This window comes from Epinephelus moara, chromosome 13, assembly GCF_006386435.1.
Source record: "Epinephelus moara isolate mb chromosome 13, YSFRI_EMoa_1.0, whole genome shotgun sequence".
Taxonomy (NCBI): domain Eukaryota; kingdom Metazoa; phylum Chordata; class Actinopteri; order Perciformes; family Serranidae; genus Epinephelus; species Epinephelus moara.
Window position 1 is genome coordinate 3,305,058 of NC_065518.1, and position 19,499 is coordinate 3,324,556.

A 19,499-nucleotide genomic window follows, 5' to 3' on the forward strand; every position below is an offset into this window, starting at 1 on the left:
CATTCTGTATAAACAAAAGTAGGTAGGCGGCATTTTGCTGCACTCCCCGATTTTGTTTTTATACTGCCAATGCTGAAAAAAGACTGATTGGGCTACTGTCTTGATAACAGACATCAGTATGTGCCAATAAACAATGGAGTTCCACAGGGTTCAGTGCTGGGTCCAAAGTCGTTCATATTGTACATGAATCTGTGTTGGGTGGGATGGCAGGACTTTTAGCCAGAAGACCACTGTTTGTGTCCTGTGTGAGTTTTTAATGTCACTACACATGTATGTCACATTGCATTCTTCGCATACTCATGAAGTTACTTTTGTGAGTGATGTATCAGATGTATTTACTCTAACCCCCCCAATTTTTCTGAACCTAGCCGGGTAGATTTGTTGCCAAAACCTAAAGTAGTTGCCAATACCTAAATTTCCTGTGAACACTGAAGTATTTTTAAAAGGAAACCGTAGCATGTAACAAGCCGGAATTGACACAACATCCCAACGCTTGAGGGGTACCCAGGGTGTCGCAGTGTGAGGCATAGAGGCACTGACTGATCTGCTGTATTTAATGAGTTGGGCGTGGGAACATGTTGGATTCTCAGGAGCAGGAAAACTCTCCAGTTACTGGTCCTGTTTCGTCTCCTCGTCTCTGTGCCCTTTTCCTGTTATCCATTGTTTCTCTATACAAACACCACTGTGTATTCTGTACTATGATCTGTGTGNAGAGGCACTGACTGATCTGTTGTATTTAATGAGTTGGGCGTGGGAACATGTTGGATTCTCAGGAGCAGGAAAACTCTCCAGATACTGGTCCTGTTTCGTCTCCTCGTCTCTGTTTGTGCCCTTTTCCTGTTATCCATTGCTTCTCTATACAAACACCACTGTGTATTCTGTACTATGATCTGTGTGAGTGATGTTATAAGTTCTATAAAATGATTCTCCCCTCTCATGGACACACGCAGTGCCCTGGTGTCCAATGCAGATATTATTAGTCTGAATGTTTCCACGGTAACGATGCTGTACGCTCACCACTTTCCCATCCTGCCCTTCTCCTCTCTGACTCACGCACATTAATAGATGCTTAGACACACAAGCAAATGCACACACACACTGTCCAGCACTGTCCATTTTCAGCTTGGCAAAAATGGTCACGCTGCCATCTGGGCTTCAGTTTGTGTTCATGCCTGGATGCCCCCATTTGTGTGTTTGTGTGTGTGTTGGTGAGCATGTGGTGACCATCTAATGTCGCAGTCACAAGCAGAAAATCCTTCTGCCCTTGACATTATCAACACCAGCGCTCTTTTTATAGAAAAACTACACCGAGTTGTGCTCTGACTAATAACACAGGGCTCAGAGGGCGTTTCTGTATTTTTCTCTCGGCTGCGGCGGGATTTCACCTTTTTTGTTGCTTCACTGAACCCCCAAAAAACAAGGACGTGCGCAGCTTTGCTCCCTGAAATGGGAACAAATTGACAGAGACAGGAAACTGTAACGGCAGGCTGGTGTTGTGAATTTTTAGCAAGCTGACTATGATGTCTTAAAAAGAAAGCTGGAAGTGGAAGAAATGTGTTTCTGAGCAGGAGAGGTTTACGAGGAGTCACGACTTGAATGAGGCAGTAGTTTTGTGGTGGGGTGTGAAGGTGTGGCGGTTGAGTGTGGGCGACAGGCGGGAAAATGACAATCAGAGTTCAACCAGTGGCTGATTACAACAAGTGCACTACGGAGAACAGAATAAAACCGGAATCAAATGTTTTAGCTGCTGTAAAATCCAAACCTGAGTGACATAAACTCTGACGTACACACCCAGGCTCCAGCTTTACTGCTGAAAAGTGCAAAACTTAGATTTAAATTCTAGTTGAGATGTCAAAGTTTCCAAATACACCAACTATGTCAGGCTGAATTTTGTGGAAATTGTGCACAAGAGAGCTGTTAGTGGACTGCTGTATGTCACAGCATACGGACGTGGTTTAATGAGCATGAAAGTGTGCTGAGGGTGGGCGGGAGGGGAAGTGAATGGGTTCAACAACAACAGACTTTGACCCAGCAGACCAGTGTTCAAGACCAACAAACAACAACATCAGTTTTGCCAGTAAAAGTGTTTAAAAGTGTTTTAGAAACAACCATCTATTTTCATCCACTTATCTGGGGCCATGTCTCAGGCTGAGCAAAGCATTCCAGACGTCCCTTTTCCCAGTGATGCTTTCCAGCTCCTCCTGGGGGATCCCAGAGGTGTTCCCAGGCCGGATGAGATATATAATCCTCCAGCATGTTCTGGGTCTGCCCCGGGGCCTCCTACCAGCTGGATGTTTCCAGAAAACCTCTAACGGGAGGCACCAGGGAGGATCCTAATCAGATGTTGAACAACCTTAACTGGTTTCTTTTGGTGCAAAGGAGCAGCAGCTGTACGCCGAGCTCCCTCTGGATGTCTGAGCTCCTCACCCTATCTTTAAGGCAGAGCCCAGACACCCTTTGGAAGAAACTCATCTCAGATGCTTGTATCCCCGAACTCATGCTGTCAGTCACTACCCAGAGCTCATGACCATAGGTGAGAGTTGGGACATAGTTGGACCAGTATATTGAAAGCTTTGCCTTCTGGCTCAGCTCCCTTTTCACCATGACGCCGCGCCAAACCACCTGTCCATCTCATGCTCCATTTTTCCCTCACTCGTGAACAAGGCCTTCAGATACTTGAACTCCTTTGCTTGGGGCAGCAGCTCTCTCCCATCCCAGACGGAGCAATCCACCATTTCCATGTGTGGGTTTAACCTCTTGTACTCCACCCCTATTTTGTAGCAAAAAATGACATACCCAAATTAAAATGACTGTAGCTTCTGAACCGCTCTGACTACATGCATGCATGAGGTCTTGCCAGAAAGAAAACTCTCTGAAGTTTCCTGTGAAAGTGTCAGAAACACTCTAGGTGATACAGAGACAGAGTAATGGGCCTCTGAAGTCAGTAAAAAATTGAAGATTTTGCCTAAAATAAAATAAAAAATGTTTTTCAGGATGAATAACTGTCTGTGGCTTCATCTGAGCAGGTAAATGACACTGTGGGGCTGTAGGCACACTATCAATGAACACTCGTTTCAAATTTGAAGAAGACTGCTCAAAGTATGACCATTCTACTGTGTTAGCAACAGGTCGCTAAAAATGCCCATGTCGGTTGGTCTTGAACAGTGGTCTGGGGCTCGGCAGGTGTCGTGTCCACGTGTCACTCCATCCAATGTAGCGTATCTGTGGTTTGCAGAAATATGAAATGCCAACGTTTCTTCTGGTGACTGCGCTGTCATTCTTGACCTTAAAACAGTACTTGATGTAAGCTAAACACAGGGTCCATTGAGTAGTTTGGAGCTTTCGACCATGCAGCATGATCTTTAATGGGACATGGACTTTGTCATTGAATTGTAGAAATAAAAAATGCATTTTTTTAAGACTTTCTGTTCATGTTAGCTTAAAAGTTGAGATTGAAAATTCATTACTGACCTTGGAAGCAGGAGTCAACAAAACAAACTCATCACAATGCACCAACCATGGCTTCAGAACAGCTACTCAGGGGATCTTGTGGTGATTTTGAGTCAACTCTTCTATAAAAAAAGAGGCTCATCTTGTTGTAGAAAACATCTGAAATAGAAGGTTTTTTTAGACTTAAACATCGGTTTGAACTCCATGTGGCAAAGACCTGGGAGTAAACACTCCAAACTGAAGGTTTGAAAATCCTGTATATCTTAAATTAAAACATGCAAAGCTGCGAAAACACCTTCTCTTCTTTCCTCACCTTTCCTCTTTGTGCATCACATATTCTCAGCCTTCCCATTATCTCTGCTGCTAATAATCCCGGGGCGAACCCTTTCACTGGGAGAGCGATCAGAGAGAGCCGAGATATTATGCTAAACACACGGAGAGAGCACGGACAATTCATATCTGTCAGTGGCAGCGCTGCCCTCTGTAGATTGAATTATGTAGGTGCTAATACAACATCCATATTCCATTATGTAGATGAGGTGAGAAGTTCAAAAGCCTATCTTGAGTCACCAATTAACATGATGCAGCCATCATGGTAATTGGACATTGTTGGCTGAAGAGCAGAGATGAAATTCACTCCCACTGAGCCGCAGCTAAAGTTACTGAGCAGACACCACCGATGCTCAGTGCTGAAATGATGAAAGTGTTGTTTCTCCAGAGTCGGCTGAGAATACGGGTATCAGTTTCATCTCTGTTGGTCCACAACAAATTTGTGAAGGCATAACCTGCACTGCTCTCTCTGTGATTGGCTTGTAGTCGTTGCCTTTGTCTGTTGGTTTGGTTAGGTTTAGGCAAGAGCAGTCAGATTGTTTATGGTCTGGATGAGAACGTCAGGTAAGGCAGCGTGTTCTCAACCCAAGTCATTACGTTGTCGATTTGTCCGTGGACTTTTATGCTTTTATTATTAGGCGCTAGGTCTCCTCCTGTGTCTGCTGTTGGGCACCGCAACCAACAAGGGGACGTCAACAAAAGCACGTGGTTAGCTTCTTTCTTTAAAAAAAAAATGGTTTGACTTTACATTCACACGGGAAGTGAACAGCAGACTCTCAGGTGAAAGTCCAGGGTTTGTTGGACTCATCCACCACCGCTCCCACCTGCCGAACAGGGACTTTCCAGCTCCTGTGTTACAAACGCCCGGCAGCATATCATACCACCGCAAAAGGTTGCTTTTGGTGTCTGACAATCAGCAATATTTGAAGACTGAAGAATGCGAATTGGTTGGGAAAGCCAATCAGAAGCAGAGCAGAGTAGGGAAGCTCATGTCTTCAATATCCCAGAAAATATGCAAATGTGTGTCCAAGGCTATTAAATGAAGGCTGTGACATGGTCGTGGTCGATTGGCAATGATGGAAATACAACACCTGGTGCTAATTTTAGCTCCTTTACCAGCGAGATGCAATGATGTGCCACCACAAAATACCGTCCGACTCCGCCCAAGTAGCGCTCAGAAATCATACCAAAGTAGTCAACACTGAGTTCGAAAGAGAGACTGAATAAGAAACATAATACAATTCCACTGGCCTCCACCCTGCTTTCTGCTGTTTGTTAGTCTGTTTTCCGGCCTGTCTGTGACATTGAATGTAACATAGTGTCTGCTGCAGATCTATGTACATGGCTCTAATCTACTGGCAATGGGAAAGGAGTCTTTAGCCAATTATAAGCAGGTTTTCCGTATTAAAAACCTGCGTCTATACGGGCTACTTTGGTGGAAAAAGGGGGCAAGAATGAGTTCGGTCCTTTGTGTATCCTGTTGTTATTTTCTCAGAGTTTAGTCTCTTTGCAAAGAAACATGACAAAGTGTTGAAAAGATTGACTAAAAAAAAGAAACATAATGACAAAGTAAACTGCTTTGAAAGACACCCTTTTTTATCACCATTGATGTTTTAGATTGCTGCCTGTTTTAGCAGTGGGAATATTTAGATGTGACGTCACTCCGTCTGTGATTGGTTGTTAATTGGCAGGAAGAAGTCACAGATGCCAAATTACTAAATGCAGCCTGAATTAAAAATACTTTGTAATTAGTCATTTGCACACGTACGCACAATTCACAGACGTTTTAACCAGTTGTAGAGCACATCCATAGACACACACACACACACACACGTGATGCTGGTTGCTTCATTAAAGGTAATCAATTTTCCAAAACGTACAACTAGAGAGAGATGAGAGAGGTGCAGCCTAATTCGGCAGGGAAATGATCTAAATAATCCAACAAGCCTCATCAAAAAGTGACGCATGATAGTAGAGGGTGAGGTTTGCAAAAGCGAGGTGAGGATGCACGAAACAGACGAATAAAAGGTTTAGAGGAGGAGATAAGAGGTGATTGGAGGGCTAAGGAAGGGAGGGAAGAAGAGAGGAGGAAGGACCGAGAGATGATTCAAGGATTTTGGAGCTGAGGGAGACGGACATAAAGGAGTCAAGGGAAGGATAAAGGAGGTGAGACATTTTGAGGTGTGTAAGAGGAGGAAGAGAAACTGAGCAGATGACAGGTCAGGATTCAAGAGGATGTGGAAGTGGAAACAAGTTGATGAAGAACAGGACAGAAGAATTCAGGGAGGCTGAGGTGAAGGGGACAGCAAGAAAAGAGAGAAGACGTTCAAGGGGTTTAGAGAAGGTATAGGGGATGTAAAAGAAGGGAGAAGGGAGGAAAGAAGAGGAACAAGGAGACGAGGACTTGAAAAGGAGAGGAATGAAGGAGGAAAGAGGATTGAAAAAGTTTTCTCTGGCAGCGTGCTGACGACAGAGTAATAAATAGATATATGGAGTCAAGGGTTCATCCACCCTCTGCTTGATTAGAGCAGCTGACCTCACACGCACACACTCACATTCGTTGGACTCTTGGCGTAATTAACCCGAGCCAATCAAATCCAAACTAAATCTCCTCTCCCACTGACCTCGTGGCTCTCGTTAAATATCTCAGCAGCTCTGGGAAGAGCTGATCTGTGGTGATCAGAGAGTTTCAGGTTGAAGCAGCTCAGATTAACTCGCTACAGTCTGCAGGACGAACGCAACACAACCACTTACAGATTCATGATTTAGAAAGACATCATCTGCGTATATTCAAACGTGTTTAATCTGTTCTTTCAGAGACACTGTGGGCTCAGAGGGGCCACGGTCAGTCTGACAAGTCCTACTGTATATGAACTGTATGTACAGTATGTGATCAAAGACTGTGATGACTGTATCTCTGAGTCGCTGATATTTCATTTGAATAAGTCTTAATTAGTTTTTCAATACACACACAGAACTAGTATCTTTTTATCTATGGAATAAATGCAGATTAAAACTCCACACACTGGGTCTCATTCATGAAAAGTGAGTAAATTTTTATTTTTAAATAATTTCCAATAGTGACAAGCAATATTTATGTGCTTTACTAAATTTACACAAGCAGTACGAGTGGTCAGGAGCAGGAGCAGATTTTGTTAGTAGCTACGAAAAGATCGGAGCTACTAAAATATTGATGAATGCGGACATGCACGTAAATTTCCATCTGCGAACAGTTTACACACAAATTCCTTCTGCTCATGTTTCATGAATGAGACCCAGTGTGTTTTGCATTATCAAAACCACAATCAGCTTCCCTCTCTTCTGATGTGGAAATGTAACTACTCCTAAATAGATGACTCTGACCCCTGAAAACCTCGGCTGCTAGTGACGGGCGAACATTTCTTTTCAAAGTTCATTCGAGCTGATAGATGTTAATGTGCTGAACCTTTTTGAGTGTCGATATTTATTGCAAATATGGTGTCAGTTTCTCTACGCCACAACGCTTCTCCTCAACACATTACCAGTCCTGACGTATAAGCTTCATTCATAAAGATAGAATCATTTTAATGAACTGATTCAGCGTGTAGGAAGTAGCGCTGCAGTCTTGGAGATCGGTCCTTTTGAAGTTCCCATTGTGGTCTTGGACTGACCAGATTTTTACTCTGTCCTGTCTCAAAGAGGACTTTGAATTCAAGAGCAATCAAGACCACAACTGTGGCAATATCAATATCTCCACACACTATGGTCTTGATCATGACTTGGTCTTGGTTTAGGTTGTCTTGATGTCACAGAACTTTAAGGGTCAGGTAGCAGATGTCCCGTTTACCTTCGCAGCCTTGTGCTGCATTCATGTGATATCGCAGTGATCCAAAAAATGAGTTCCTGATCATATCTTATGCTCACATGATCTGTTTCCTTCATAATTTGTTGTCAACAGGTTGTTAAAACCCTCTCGGCACAGCTTCTTCGAAGTGTTTTTGTTGTTTATGAATTACAAGTTAAAGCTCATGAACACACCAAGGTCGGAGGAACAACCATCTGAAGAGCATGTGAATGCATCATCAGCCTTGGCTGGTGAAGGTCTCGACTCAAGTCCAATTAAATTGCTTCTCATTCCCTCGCAGTAGCAGGCAGCGTGAGCAGGATACCATCGGGTGGGAAAGGCAGGAATGCGTGAGAACTCAGACCTTTCGACCAGCTGACTCGGTACATATTAGACACTCAAAAGAGTCATTAAAAAAAGATTAGTTCGTCCATTTCTGCCCTTCACCTCTCACCGCACTTTGATATTCTAGGGAGGCTGAAAGGCAGCGTTTCATTACTCTTCAAATATCTTATAAGATGCAAAAGGTAATAACAATCCACACATACAGCAGTGTCGCACACAATGAGAAACATTTTCTCTTCATGCTTTTGATTCGCTAAAGCTTTTTCATGCACGTACAGACTGAAACACGGCGTTCAGACTCGTGTATTTTGAGGCTGCAGCGTTGAATTGAAAAGTCTGAGGAATTTCACGCATCATTTGTTGTTTGTGTTGTTTCAGTAATACGGAACAAAGTTGGAAACAAAAGACAAACCAAAAACATGTTTAAATCCAGCTGAAGCACAACTTCCTCCAGCACAGAAGCCGTCTTAGAGCTTAACGACGTCTGGGAAAGTGTCCCATCCTGCTCTTATAATCCCAGCTGACGCACCAGCACCAGTTTACTATTCCAGCAGAGAAATCTGTCCAATCAGATGGTTTAGTCACATTTAAAATGTTTTCCCTTTGGAGCTGATGTGTAGCATCACCACACACATACACAGCTAATATATTTGTATATTTATTTATATGTTGTATGAGTCAAATGATCTGATCTTTTGGGGAACAAAGTTTGTGTAAAGCAGCTTAAACTGCCAATCAGGAGCCTGATTGAGCCAATATTTTAATATCATTTGGTAATGCTTAGATGGATTGCACGGTAGCCCGCAGGGACATTTGAGAACATTTGAATATGTTTAAATGTTAAGGTTTAAAAGAGCTGACGACCCTTATTGATTCATCCACCCGAGACAAATGTCCCTGTCTTTATGTGCGCGGTGGGCGGTGCGCTCAGACGACAGAGCACACATTAGCAGCTGCAGGACACCTATTACACCTGCGACCTACAGGTGCACAATTAAAATAACAAATGGCCGCTTTGGCTGCTGTGTGAAGGTTTGTAACAGGGGATTCGTAAAACAGCAGGAGAGGCAGAGATGAGGACACTCAGCAGCTAAAATTAAAATCCTGCAGCCTCGGCTCTCGAATCCTCTCCTGAAAACACCGCTGTCCGGAGAGGCTACCTGGGACGTAGCCTGACCTCGACCCCTGGAGCCACCTGCGATCCGATATCCCCACACACAGCCATGCATGTGTCCGAGTGAGTGTGTGTGTGTGTCTGGTACAGTGTGTTAGAGTTAAACCCACAGATGGAGTGCCATGCTGGAGAATAACAATTGACCTTGGTTCGCGCTGGACGTTGTTGTAGCCGTCGGTCTGTGATGTAAGTGTCCCTCCTGTGTGGGAGGACGGTCTGCTTCAGGGCAGAGCATCACCACCAGTTGTATAATTCATTTCCACAGGGCAACGTGTCCACCTCAGGCCTCCACAAAATGCTGGAAATTGCTCTTGAATCTGTTGCAGACTTCAGCTCTGCACTGTGGATTCTGTACTTGGCTGAAATTAGCTCTGCGAGGTCAAAAGTCCAGAGCCAGGTGGGGACTCATGGCTGTTGGATTTTGGACCGGGTCATGTGTTGTTTCCATTAACAAACAAGTAAATTCACTGGAGGTCCAGTGTGGAATTAGTGACGTTCTATGTTATCCTTTTGGCTTGTTTTTTTTTCTTGTGTCGAAAGTGATTCCTCGTCCCTGGACACTAAACTACAGACTGTATAAAAATAACGAACATAGCCACCCATTAGTTTGTGGACTCCCATTTTGACCATCGCCATCTTGTTTTTTTTTAGCCAGAAGTAATATAGAGCTATAGAGCCTCAACAGAGTTTCTTATTTACATCAACTTTGCATTTCTACACACCAACCAAACAACAGCGGCATCTGCTCGGAGGGTAAGGAGTCTCATTGTCTCCCAACTTGCAGACATTTTCTACCCCTGTCCATGGTCCCATCCTGCTGATTGCCCCTTTGACACAGACACCATTTTGGCACTGTTACTACCTTCTCTGCCAGCTTAAAAGCAAGCCAACACAAGCCTTGTCACATACTGTTTGGTCATGGACTTTCCACGTCCACATATGACGTCCAAGGTACCCTGGGTGTGTTGGTTGTTGATGTTCTGGGACGCCGTGTCAACTCCAGCCTGTTACATGCATTGTCTGTTTTCAAAATACACTTCTGTTTTCACAGGAAATGTACAGTTTGCACACAGTCTCTTTCAAAGTAAAAGCACTACACTGGTAAAACACTGCCGATTGGCGTTTTTTCCTTCAACAACACACACGTGGTTGGGTTTAGGAAAAAAGAACAGGGTTTGACTTTAGAATCTTATAGGAAGTGAACACCGGGCTCCTTGGTGAAAGTTGGTGGTTGTTGGACCCATCTACCACCCCTCCTGGACTTCCGCCGCCTTAAAGGGATAGTGCACCCAAATATGAAAATTCAGCCATTATCTACTCACCCATATGCCGAGGGAGGCTCAGGTGAAGTTTTAGAGTCCTCACATCACTTGCAGAGATCCAAGGGGAGAGGAGGTAGCAACACAACTCCACCTAATGGAGGCTGACGGCGCCCCAGATTCAAACGTCCAAAAACACATAATTGAAACCACAAAATATCTCCATACTGCTCGTCCGTAGTGATCCAAGTGTCCTGAAGCCCCGACATAAAAAGTTGTTTGGAAAAACCCTGTTTGAACTTTGTTTTTAGCCTGACGTTTTTCCAAACAACTTTTTATGTTGGGGCTTCAGGACACTTGGATCACTACGGACGAGCAGTATGGAGATATTTTGTGGTTTCAATTATGTGTTTTTGGATGTTTGAATCTGGGGCGCCATCAGCCTCCATTAGGTGGAGTTGTGTTGCTACCTCCTCTCCCCTTGGATCTCTGCAAGTGTTGTGAGGACTCTAAAACTTCACCTGAGCCCCCCTCGGCATATGGGTGAGTAGATAATGGCTGAATTTTTATTTTTGGGTGCACTATCCCTTTAACTTATGTTGTTGTCTTGCTGCATTTCTCCCTGACGCTGCCAGATGCCAATAAACAATAATGGTGACCAGCCGCAACGTGAAAGGACAGTTTTTTGCGTTGATGTCTGATGCCAAAGTTGCTGTCCAGGCGCCATTTTTCGATTACTTTGGGGCAAGACCAGGTTGTCCAAAGAAGGGATCAAAGTTCATATCAGTTGAACAGTTGAGATAGTTTAGTTTGCACAGCAATCGACCAAATCACAATCTGCAGAGCTGTGGTGTTGTGTTGGAGTCACAGAAGTGGCTAATGGTCCCAACGTGGCACATGACGTGACACAAATTGGTTCCATTTCTCTGCACCAAAGATCATCGTTCAAAGGGAACATGACCTCTGGACTCATCTCTTGTGGAAAGTTTTGGATTTCAGCTTTAAAGAAAAAACATGTTTTGCTAAATTATCATGCAGATAATCAGGAGGAGGAACCACGGGAGGCCGGGGGTGAAGGCTGAGTTTGTGACACGGGCGTTTTCAGAAATAATCATGTTCTGCTCTGTTTGGAGTGACATGAACAAACCATGGAAACGACTTCTCTGTCTTTTTTTGTGGAAGACTGTTGCAGCTAGTGTGAACCCTGTCAGTTATTTTCCTGCCTCAGTATTCCATTTTAAAGATTATTCATATGTAGTAATATTTGAACAAGCACGTCGACCTCTCGGAGCTTGTTGTAGACACTGGTCCTGCCTGCAGACTGCTCTGCTCTGTCAGCACATCAGCTCATTTCCCTTCTGTCTCCCGGTTTGTTAACAAAGAAAACACCCCTGTCTCTGTTGGGCGTCTCACGCTCAAACACGTCACTTAAAGTGACATGTGGAAGCGCTTGGAGTCATCAGCTGAGCGGGACAGTTATCATCCTGCTGTATGTGAGCGTCTGCTTTTGTTTTGAGAGGCTGCCTGTGGAAGCAGAGCTCACACAGAGCGTCAGGGTTTCAGCTGACCTTTTAAAAAATGTTCCACCTTCTCTTTTTCATTGATTGCTGGCTGCAAAGTAAAGTTCAAATGTGATGACTGGCTCTGGGTTCCTTTTTACGAATGAGAAAACACTTTTTTTACTCACTTGATTTACATGGAAAAAGGTTGATTGTAGAGTTGGGCAACGAGTGACATTCCTGAGCTTTAACCTCCTGTGACTCTGCTTGCCCATATCAGGACATTACGTTTCAGGGTTACTGCATCTCATGCCTCATTTTGCTTCACTAACCGCAGATTAAAGTGTGCCTCTGATGTGCACAGAGCCTACGCAGTAGTCTACACACGTGGCCTATGACTCTGTGAGCATTTATTCTTGTTTAGTTGATTCAAAACACACATTAAACACACATTAAACACACATTAAACATGGCTTAATATAGACAATTTCAAACACAAGTAGCTACACAAATCGGCTTCATTTTCACTCACACAGACAAATACACTTGTCTTTATCTGGGCACATTTTCCCCACAAATACAACATGCTAACGTTATTAGCACAAGCCTATGGCATTTTATATTGTATAAATTAGCTTAGTGGCTAGCGGATTTTTTCTCTACTCATATGAAGCCAGGATAAATCACACTCAGAACTTAAAATGCCATTTTGTGGGGCTGTATTGTATCACCATATATTCAAATTTTCTAATTAAAGTCAATGAAGGCTGTGTTTTTAGCATATAAAAATAGACACTTTTATGCACCATCTAGTGGTGGCAGAAGCACAGTACACATCCATTTCAAGACAAGATGGCAGACATCTCTGACAACTCAGTCTGCAGCCGATCCTGACACAAAACTGGACAAGGTGCAACACCTGATCAGATTTTATGGCTGAAAGTTGTTAATTAATGCCTAATAACATTCAGAGTTTGATGTGGCAACAAATTTGACAAATTTTGGCAACAGTAGCCAGCTAAAGCCTAGTTCACGTTACATGATTTTCACCCTGATTTTGCATCGTGGAGTCTATCGTAATCTTTTGAGTGTTCATACCTGGCGACGTGTGTTTCTGTCAGCGGGAGTCTCGCCAACTGCGTTACGACCTGTGTGTGCACACCACAAGATTTCTCCACCGAGCCCTCGCCCACAGAGCCCCAGATAACGCAGTGACATCACCAGACTTGGAGACGACACATCGTAAAGGCGTGGATATTCTTTTTTATCCTGGGTCTAAACACAACGCGCTCCCCGTGATCCTGTGGACGCCACCATTGTTGTTGTTGTTGCTTGCCGGCTTGTCAGTGTTGCCAGATCTTGGGAGAGAAACAAGCAACCAGGGCTATGGAAACAAGCCAAAAAGAAGCGACTGATAAGCAGACCTGGCAACCCTGCGGCTTGTCCTCCTCACATTTCTTCCGTCCTCCTGCTGCGGCTTGTCCTCCTCACATTTCTTCCGTCCTCCTGCGTGCTGACGTGGGACGTATTCCGCCTCACATTGGCTGATGCTCTTTCTCAGTCGTGCCAGTTTTCTAGCATGCCAGATATCCAGTCCCAGTCACAGACGAGGGGGCAACTTGCTTGTAGGCTTGTTCACACACGAGGACTCGTCGTGGCAGACTATCTGACCCAAGGTGGCTCTCAAGATCCTCTGCGACATCAAAATCATGGTGAAAATCGTGTAATGTGAACTAGGCTTTAGACGCTGTTAATTAGGAAGCACACGTTTGAGGACATTGGGATTTTATTACTGTATTTTTGCAGCATTTCACACGGACCAATCAGGTGGTGCAGATTGTCCCTGCACAACAATGTTCAAAGAGCAGCTACAGTTAAAAGACAACAAATAGTTTTACTACTAATCCCAAATAGTTCAGCAGCTCGGTTCTCAAGAGGTTAAGATCAAGACACGTTGGGTACAGCGTGTTCACTTGACCTTAAAAAAATGTTCCTGTTTTTATCCCCTGACTGCTGGCAGCACAGTAAAACTGTATCCAGTCTAAATGCACTAACAAAAAACCACTTTCTGGTTTAGTTTTTGGAGGCCGGGGTGTCAAACTTTGAGCAGACAGGCGTGAGAAAGTCACCGCAGAGCGAGGCTTTGGTTATATAGAAAAATGTCACAACTTGTCATACATAACGTGTGTTGCTCTCAGAGCAAAGCAAAGTGTATAAGTGGTCTTTATAAAGAAAACGACAGGCACTCTGTTTAATTTTTGCCCAAGCAGAGAGCCGTAGCATTGACAGGGTGATCTGGGTGGATTGGAGGAAACATTTAAAAAAAAAAAGCTTCATCCAGCGCTGAAACACTTCCTGGTATGAAAGCAAATTTGAGACGAACCGAGCGTCTCTGGTGCTTCTCTTTACAAAGTGACACACTCACACAGCTTATTACTCGTTTCATTCTGCAGGAGCTTCACAGCAAACAGAAGCTCCACTGCTAAAACAACAGAGGAGCATCTCTCCAAAAGCGACATGTCGTTTTTCTGATCAATGTGACAACCCACTCTTATGAAGTGTTTGCTGGCATTAAAGTTAAACTCACTGGGGAGTTATCAGCGAATCTATCTTAAGACGTTCCACATATAAACAAGGCGTCAGCGGAGATGCTCGTCTCTGTGTCTCTTGAATTATTGAACACTAAACAGAGGATGACAAATCCCCCCTGCAGAGCGAGTGAATCATTTCTGGAGCCGCTCTATCTTCTTGCGTAACCCACAAACAGCCTGTTTTCTCCTTTTTCTTTCGAGGGTGCCAGGTGAGGTGGGTGGCCGTTGCCTCAAGTTTTTAAAGAACTGTGATGCAGAAGTTTGTATTTTAGATCCCAGAACTGGTGGAGAAGCTCCTGCATGCAGGACTTTATCAGCAAATGTCCACCCCCCTGCTGCTTTTGCTGTGACGCCCCCGCTGCTGCAGACATGTTGGACGGAGAGCACATCACATATAGATTCCTATAGATGGATGGATGTTCTTGCTTCTCACTGTTCGACTGCTCTGAACACCCCACACACAGCAGTGATGTCCTCAGCAGCTGAATTAATATGCCATTTACTTGGCAGTATTATGGGATCTGTATCTGGATAAGGACAGACGTGTGAATGCATGGAGAACAAGACGAGGTGTTAAAGGAGAACGTCACTATTTTTCAACCGGACTGTATTTTCATATGTTTAGTGCATTTTCCCACCGTTAATATACGTCCAGTAACAGTGTTTGTTTTTGTCACTGACAGGCTCAGATTGTTAATGTCTGATAACATTATGGAAAGGATCCCTACAGAAATAGAGCTTTGTGTTAAAGAGTAAGATCATTTTTGTTTAACCAGAAACAGCCCTGAAATCACCATCACCAAACCCACCAGACTGCATTTAAATAAACAGTCATTGTAACCTCTCTAACTCCGCCAGGACGCTGAAAAAACACTGTAGAATGGTCATACTTTGAGCAGTCTTCTTCAAATTTGAAACAAGTGTTCATTGATAGTGTGCCTACAGCCCCACAGATGAAGCTACAGCTACAGACAGTTATTCATCCTAAAAAACATTTTTTATTTTATTTTAGGCAAAATCTTCAATTTGTTACTGGCTTCAAAGGCCCATTACTCTGTCTCTGTATCACCTAGAATGTTTCTGACACTTTCACAAGAAACTTCAGAGAGTTTGCTTTCTGGCAAGACCTCATGCATGCATGTAGTCAGAGCGGTTCAGAAGCTACAGTCATTTTAATTTGGGTATGTCATTTTAGGCGTTTTTGCTACAAAATAGGGGTGGAGTACAAGATGTGTACAGAGTCAGTATATAGTCACATCTAACTGGGTGAATTTAGAGTTTATGTCAACCACACCACAGCTGGTGATTGTTGAAAAAGTGGAGAGACGAACCAAGACAGTTTTTTGTGAGTTTTATTTGTTTCTGTCAGTTTTGAATGAAGGGCGTTTATATGATGATAAAATTAATTTTTACTTAAATTGGAGTCTGGTGGGTTTGGCGATGGTGAATTTGGGTCTGTTTCTGGCCAAACAAAAAGGATGTTACTCTTCACCAAAAAGGTCTGTCTGTGCAAAGACAGTAGTTAGAGCAGCAGGTAGCTCTGCAGCAACAGCGCTGTCTGTGTGAACACTGCACATGTGAGTGTTTGGAGTCATTTTAGAGCTCTAGTGTTGACGGAGAATGAGGTTGTGTGGATGGAAGTTTTTGTTATGGAGTTTATGACGAGCTCAGAAAACATCAGTCCCCAAACTGTGGAAATGTTAAGCGTACACGGGTAAAGCCTGGATGCAAGCAGAGCAGTTCATTAGCCCGAGACATGCAGACACGGTTAATTTTGATTAATTCATTTAGAATAATAATAGGAATTATTGGACCCCATTGAAAATGTCATTTAGAATAATAATAGGAATTATTGGACCCCATTGAAAATGTTCGGGGCGTAGGAAGGGTGATAGCTGTTGGAGATACAACAAAGAAAGGGGCATGTTGGTCCACATGCTTTATGACTGTGAAATGGTGCCTGACTTCTGCTCAGCTGTGGTCAAATGTATTAGCAATATACTGGAAACAGACCTCATTGAGGGTCCGGCATTATGTATACTGTGCATGCTACAAACGGAGATTAACCTCTCCTCAGAAGTGTGTTCCTGGGTGAATGTAGCCCTGAAACTAGCGCAGAGACACCGGAAGTCAAAAGCGAAAATGTGCACGTCCTTTTCTTTTATCCTTATTTTTTTTTCTTTTAATTTTGAATTTTGTTTTCACATCTGTAATGTACTGTTTGCTTTAATGCTGAAAAAGCAATAAAAAGTTTACAAAAACATCAGGATACATATAGACAGAGCCTAAACTGACTGTGCACAAATGTCCCGTGTGGTTACTTTGCAGTGTGTTTCGCCGCTGCTGGCTGCAGCAGACACCCTCAGTACTGGACCAATTTTAAAAACTGTTGTTCTCATTAGTCACTTCGACACGAAAACTTATGAGAATATGCTCCAGGCTGGAAAATACCAAACGTACTCTCTAAGTTTTGTTGTCCAGTGCGGAGCAGAGCAGAGAGTCATTTAGCTGTTCAGCATTTCGTATTAAGAAAACAAGTGTTGGATGAAACTTTCTATGACAGTACACTGACTTTCAGTGGAACAGGACCTAGCTTGAAGCAGCATCAGAGATTCATCTCTCCTCCGACCCAGCTGATGATTGACAGCTGAGCTGTGTGGAGTTACAGCGGAGTAAAGCTGTGAGTGTTTCCTGCAGAGACCAGAATCCAAACACAGTGAGGCTCCTCCAGATGAGCTGTTTAAATCCAGAGTACAATCCGTCAGGAGGAAAGAGGCTGGGACAGTGGAAGTACACAGCTCGTTTGTCTCCCATCAGCAGCGGCGTCGCCTCTCATTATTAACCAGCAAACAGCGGCGTAACCTTTGGTGTCACCAGCCGAGCGGGCCGGAGCCATCCGTTAAAGTGACAGCAGCCGAGACAGTGACAAGCAAGAATCATTAACTTTGACAAACGACGGTTATTATGTCACCTCTACTTACACAGGTTATTATGGTGTGGCTGCGTAACGTGGTTATCAAATAGCTCATGATGAATGTGTGTGAGTGGATGAAGTGGGAGAACTGCAGCGTGTGCTGTATGATAATCCGTCTACATCTTCACATTGGCGGCTCAGATTTTGGCCAATCAGCAGCAGACTCCCTGTCTCTCCTCTTTCCTTCGTTTATTTCATGAACAAATTAAGTTTTATTACAGAATCCTGAAGCTGCTCAGTCGTCGTGTCAGTGCCAAATCACTGTAGCTTAGTCTGAAGCTCCCACACTGACCGCTGTGTGTAATGAGGTGTTTTTGAACAGAATGATTTGTACGTTGCATCTAAACAAAACAATTCAAGTGAACGGAGTGATCCATAATTTCCACCTTAAATGAGATCTACAAAAACATTCAGAGCATGATTAAAATCAAGACAGACACATATTGATTTCACACTGAGTCAAACGATCACACACGGATGGATTAATCCTATAAAAATACAACTCGACAAAATGTGAGAATTTGTACAGTACAACCCAAACACAAACAGGATAAACGCTGGTGTTTTTTCTGCAGACTACGGAGACGTTACATTTGTTTGTTATTATATTGCAGATATATTGAAACTCTGCATTTCTGTATGTTTCAACAACACTGTGGCTAACGTGTGCTGATGTTTAGACACAAAAACGCTGGTTATAGTTAGGAAAAGATCATGTTTTGGCTTAAAATACCCAGTTTGGTGGCACAATCCCAGCAGGAAACACAGCGGCCTCAGTGGATAACAACCACTTTTCATGGCACTATCCCGACAGGAAACTGAGTGATGTCACTGTAAAAAAATAACCTCTGTTTGTTGCACTATCCCAGCAGAAAATGGAGTGATGTCTCAATAAAATCTGGCCACTTTTTGTGGCCCCATCAAGTCAGGAAACACAGCGACAACCCGCGAAAACCAACCAGTTTTGTTGTTTGTTGGTCTCAAATCAACCAGTGGTGTGTCTCAAATCACATACTTCTGTTAGTACTCTTCCATGTAGTACACTATGTGCACTATGTACTCATTGGTGTAGTGCGCAAATTTCGACAGGGTAGTGTTGTCTCAAACCAAACACGGCCGTTGTGCACTCACCGGAAATGACGACCGCAAATTAGCTAGTTAGCAAACTAGCATTAGCATTCGCGTTATCGTTCGCGGTACCAAATCATTACAGACTGCTAAATTAACCCAATAAACATACTGCTGGCTTATACCCGACAACAGTATAGTGGTGCTTAGTGCAAAAAACACATGTATTTGTACAATGCAGCGACGTTCACGGTCGCACAGTCCTCAGCCGCCATTTCCAGTTTGAAAAGTGGTCCCTCCCCTTCCGCTACGTAGCCAAGATGGCGACCATTGAGGGCGAGAAGTGTCCATAGTTCCACACTCAACTTCTTGACCGTTTTGGGTGCACCATCCAGGTACTCATAGTGCACTGCATTTTTCCATACTTCTCAGTGTGAACATCATAGTGCACTGCATTTTTCCATACTTCTCAGTGTGAACACACTTATGCACTCAAAATATTAAGTATAAGTACAGAAGTACACGATTTGAGACACAGCACAAGTCTCATTCCAATATTGTTGAACACTGGCGCTTGGTCGGTAACTTCCAGGATCAGATACAGACGAAAAAAGCTGTCCTTTCATGTTGGCATGATGCCCTGCTGGTCACCTTTGTTTTGTAACAGCGCCCGGCTGTGTCAGAGGGAAACGCAGCCGGGCAGCAACATAAGTCAAGAGGGCAACAGTCCGAGTAGGGCAGGAGGGAGGGGTGATGGATAGATCCAACAACCACCGGCTTACACCCGAGAAGCCAGTGTTTACTTCCTGTATGAATGTTAAGCCAAACTCTTGTTGCCGAAACCCAACAGCGTTAGTGTTGTTGAAGGAAAAAAAGTCAACTCATGGTGTTGTACTGTAACAATTGTCAACACCCACGTTTCACTTCAAGAAACACAGCGTTTAAACATTTAGACTCAAAGTAAAAGTTAGTGCCAGTAAAAGCCC

The 19,499-nt window shown here is 43.7% G+C and overlaps 2 protein-coding genes across 3 annotated transcripts in view; one reads left to right on the plus strand and one right to left on the minus strand.

Annotated features, from left to right (window-relative positions):
- Positions 1-10,607, minus strand: part of rnf213b (ring finger protein 213b) — a 528,456-nt gene extending 517,849 nt beyond the window's left edge. Inside the window, exon 1 of the mRNA XM_050059312.1 lies at positions 10,445-10,607. The gene's annotated coding sequence lies outside the window, so the exon portion shown is untranslated. The remainder of the gene's footprint in view (positions 1-10,444) is intronic.
- The window catches only part of grid1b (glutamate receptor, ionotropic, delta 1b), an 827,749-nt gene that overhangs the window by 287,219 nt on the left and 521,031 nt on the right, over positions 1-19,499 (plus strand). The window lies entirely within an intron of this gene.